Source organism: Capsicum annuum, chromosome 9 (genome assembly GCF_002878395.1).
Source record: "Capsicum annuum cultivar UCD-10X-F1 chromosome 9, UCD10Xv1.1, whole genome shotgun sequence".
In the NCBI taxonomy this organism is placed as follows: domain Eukaryota; kingdom Viridiplantae; phylum Streptophyta; class Magnoliopsida; order Solanales; family Solanaceae; genus Capsicum; species Capsicum annuum.
In genome coordinates this window covers 29,617,711-29,622,638 of record NC_061119.1, presented here as the reverse complement: position 1 = coordinate 29,622,638, position 4,928 = coordinate 29,617,711, and the positions used below count along the sequence as shown (strand labels likewise).

The following is a 4,928-nucleotide window of genomic DNA, read 5'->3' as shown; positions in this document are numbered from 1 at the left end:
CATGATTGATAAGACATAAACATAAATCTTGTGAGCCATTACACTTAGTTTTGAAGTCTATAAAATAGCTTATATCAGGACTTAAAATCTTAAGACCATAACTTCCGAAACACATGCTTTTATGTTAAATCTTTAAATCAACAAACTATTGAAGAGTGGGAGACATCTATTGGGAGGTACTTCTAACTAAAATACACCATGTGAGCATCCATAAAGTCCCACGTATGGCCCCCATTAGGTAGGGTTGTTCTACCCTTGCAATCGGAATAGAAAATTCTAATTTGAGTGATTACAATCTAAGTCATCCACGTAGAAGTGGGAATAATCTGATAATTTGTACCTATGGTGGCATGTAGTTCTAGGGTATGAAACCATTGTAACTTATCTATCTTGGTGCAAAATACTTCTCCCAATCTCAAGATCAAAATATTAAGAAATCTATATTAGAATTTACACAAGAGTTTGTAGAAAACCAACGATGCTTCGCTTTTCTTCAAATCTCAAGTCTTCTGAAATAAAGTGAATTCTTTATCTAGAATCTGAAAATTATCTACTCATGGGGTTCTTATAGCACAAACAATCTCGAAACAACAATCTTTAAATGGGGTCGATTGACCCAAGCATCAATCTCATGTTAAAATGTCTGACAATTCATACTTGGTAATGTAGACATTCATAAATCATCTTAAAATCTGGAAATTTCTGCAAAATGTATGGAAACATAAACATAATCATGTAATTCAACTTCTAAATCATGGAAAATCTTATAATCTTGCAAAGAATGATAATAGGTATAAACCCTAACTTGAATTTCATGTGAAATCATATAAATAGCAGTAAATTTGTAAAAAAAATAAAGTTTTGGGCACAAAGATGAAAGGATTATCCTTGTTCAAACCCCACATACCATAATTGACGATCTTTGATGAAAGGCTTTAATATTGGATTCGTTTTGGTGCTTTAGAGATGAATTCTTAGTGTTCTTATATTGGGAATCCATAATTTTGGATTATATTGGAGTTTTAATGGAGGAAACCTTGAGTTCCTTAGAGAGGAAGTATGAGCCTCAGGGTTTTGAGAGAGGGATGAATGGAGCATAAAGTGCTCTAAAATATGATAAATCTGCTGTTTTGGATGGATTAGGGATTAGGGATTTACCAAAAATACCATTTTTAAACTTTTACACGAAACTGGAAAACTTACACTTTTTTCGATCTAGGTGGCCACTGTGACGCGCCACTATCGTGGTGGCTCACTGGAAATCGACGAATGGAAATTGGGCAGACTCTGCGATGTGAAGTCATCCTTTTGAATACCATTTTGGCACATGACGCGACACGCCATTACCGCGCTGGATCTCTTGGAATTGACAATTGGGAAATTAGCCCTCTCCGCGACCCGCCAATATCTCAGAGGGCATCTAGAAAGTGAAAATTAGGATTTTACACCGCTCCGCGACGCGCTGAGGGTCTAAATGACAGTGTTTTGCAATCGAAACTTAAAATAGCCATAACTTCTTACACGATTATTGGATTTAGGCGAATCTTATATCGTTGGAAAGCTAATTAAATTTCCTACACCATGGAAAGTACAAATCTAAATAATTCCACAATAATGAACATCATTCATTCTAGAAGATAATCCTTGATATTTTAGGAAAATCGTGGGGTATTACACTACATCTCAAGTGTGTACCTCCTTGGCATGTTGATGTTGTTTACTGTACTAACTCTAACTCACATGTCATGAGGATATGGTTCTTTTTAGTCTTCTCTTCATTATTGCAAGGTTTGGATTTGAGGTCGAATCCTTTTCAAGAAGTAGAAGATGATACAAGTCAAATGGCCACCCTAATTTTTGAAGACATGATTAGAGACCATAACTTAAAGGCTCAAGACTTGGTCACCCCGAGGGCACTCGAATATGAAAGGAACACCCATTTTGAGACTATCATTTAGCATACCATTCATCAAGGCCGTGGGTGGAAAATTTCTTTGAGCATTGAAGACTCGAGGATTCACGGTTTTGGAGACTTAATAGCTCACGGTTTTAGGCCATCTTCATTGAGGGCATTTTGGTCATTTTACTTTTCCCAAAATGCACTCCATGGCCACCCCTCTCATTAAGGTTAGTGTAGTCATTTATCTTCTTTTGTAATGTAATATTAATAGAACAAGATAGGGTTTTTAGGACTTAGTTGTTTATTGATGTAAGACTTGAAACATGAAACACCTTTAGTTTTAGGGCTTGGAATAGCAACCACACCGAAATGAGGGCAACAAGGATATTACTTGTGTTTCAATGTTGGCTTGATCCGCTGGTCTTTAGAGGTGGAAAAGTTCCTCTTGTGTCAACGTAGGAGTTAGGTTAACCGTTGTATGTAGTGTTATGGGTCCAAGAGTACCATATTATTGGATTCTTAATATTATACCAACCAAGGTCTAACTATCTATCCATTTTGTTTTTGTTGTAATCATTTGTTTGTGTTCTTGTAATCCAAACCCATGACTTGTTGTTTTTGTTCCTTTGGTTTTGTTCTTCATCTTGTTATTGTTAACATAGTTTGTTGTTGTCTGTTTTTAGGCGTTAAACACCACAATACATTGTGTTCTTGTTGTTTTTGGTTGAATCCGAGAGGGGTCATCCAAAGGGTCCATGCTTTCCTTGACTAGTGGATTGTTTTGGGTGTTTATTTCAGTTTTCGTAGTCATCCTTGTATCAGTCATGGAGGCAAAAAGGTTGTTTTAGGAGAACCTTAAGGCCGAGTGCTACAAATTGAAGATTATTGAACATAGAATCAGAGACAGAACAAGAATTTGTGCTAAGAACATTAAATTAAGGTGGAAGAAGAAAAATTGCAAATTAGTATCTAGATTAGAGAAGGCCTGCAAAAATAGTTCTCTTCAATACTTTCATTGATAGAAGATTGCAGGTATCTTGTGGAATTAATAAAATTGTTTTCAAGTTGACCTTAACACTATGATTATAAAGAAAAATAGACATAAGTTTTAGAATATTCCATTGTAAGCCTAAATTATAATATCCATCAAAGACTTATCCAAACTATGGAAAGACAGCTACTTTTAACAAGAACTACAGAAAATCCACTCACAACTCTGTACTTTCCACTCAGAGTTCATTCAATATACCTGTATTGGAATCAATAATAAGTTCGTACTTTTCTGTTTTTCTCCTATATTTCCCCTACTTTGCCAAACAACACAAGAAAGTAAGATGTTGGTAGATGTTACTTCTAAAAGATATAGGCACAAAATGTTGTCAGAAAGTTGCGTCATATTCTTTGCAAATTCCAAAAATACAAGTTGTAGGCTATTATTGAATTATAAAGCAGAAACAAAAACATAGTACACCAAACAGAAGGCAGCGATCAAACAAAAAGTTTACATTAGAAAAGTTGTAGCAATTCAAAATAATCGTCTTAGGTGGCTAGGACACACCAGAATTCTTGGCTTTGCTTCAGCAGCCACCATTAGGTTCTGCAAGTCTTGATTAGCATCCCATCTTCTCAAGCAACTTAGCAGGGAGTAGGTGTTTGGACACCCATTACTCGGCTAATTCATGCTCCTTTGCTTCTGCATCCCTCCTCAAGCCTTCTAGTGTCTCCTTGTTTTCTGCTTCAATCCAATCTAAAGTTGCCTTCTGCTCTTCCCTCAAAGCATTCATCTTTTCTTCAATTTCCTACATCTTCTCCCTAACTTTGCTTTCTTTCTCTGATTCTAGATGTAATTGCACCCTCCTTAACCCCCAGGCTGCTTCCTTCTTATGTGCAGTCCATGTACAATGCCCTTCATCTAGTTCCTTACAGCATTCTTCAAGTTCAGTAATAAATGGATTTTCTCCACAAGGAGGGGCAACCCCATGATTGGAAAACTGGTTAAGATAAGGGGCGCATTTTCAGGTGCTCTATCTGTCTGTAGCCATGGAATGCCAGGCGTAGGAGTATGTAGGACTGTTAACAGAGAGTGACTTAAAGTCACGGATGGATATGACGATCGAACATGTAGTTGAAGGAGCAGTAGAATTATAAAGCAATGAAGGAAGAAGAGTATCATAGGATTTGGTGCATCAGAATGGAGGAAACCTCCGTAAGATGTAGCCATAAGTAATCCTGGAACACTCCGCTTTTTCACAATATTCTCTGCAAAGGTCTCAAAAGTGTGGTTGTATTTTCCCTCATCCACTAGATCAATAACCTCATTTTTTTCCTTCTGCTCTCTCTGTTGCTTCTATTTAAATAATTCCCACCATTTTCCCAATCTTTTAGCAGTTCGACCTGGCACTTCAGCTGTTATTTTCTTCCATTTGTTACCATATTTGGTCTGTAGTTGGATAAAGAGACGCCACTCCTCTTCAGTTTTTCCACCTTTCCAAACTAGACTTAGCGTCCATGTTGAGGGGTGTGTTCATACACTGTGATACAAGGCGCCGTTCTTTTGGTCCATAATGTCTAACCTATGACCACAACAAACCATCTTTTCTAGCTCGCCACCGCTGCCTCTCCCTCATTTCCACATACAAACACCTGTTTCTCTGGTCCCAAACTCCTCATAAAGAATTTTTAGTACCATTTTACTTTCAATACTAGACCAAAGAATTAGAACCATATAACTTAAGCATGCTTTTGATCACGAGTAAAGTTTATTTCATGCAAGTCCGTCCTATTTAATGTAGTAAATTAAGTCATTTCCTCCCTTAAAAGAGTGAATATTGAAAGTAAAGTCTCTCTATTAAAAGAACTTAGAAAAATATGTTGATACAAATTAACTACTACCTCCGTTCCAATTTAAATGTCTTAGTTTGACTGCACACGAAGTTTTGGAAAAAAAAGGACTATTGGATCTTGTGGTGTTAAATACTGATGTATGTAGTACTTTAAGTCTTGTGGTCTTAAACTTGTCATATTGAAA

At 36.6% G+C, this 4,928-nt stretch overlaps 1 pseudogene; it reads right to left on the bottom strand.

Annotated features, from left to right (window-relative positions):
- Window positions 1-3,364: 3,364 nt before the first annotated feature.
- LOC107841607 lies at window positions 3,365-4,577 on the bottom strand (annotated as a pseudogene).
- Window positions 4,578-4,928: the final 351 nt, after the last annotated feature.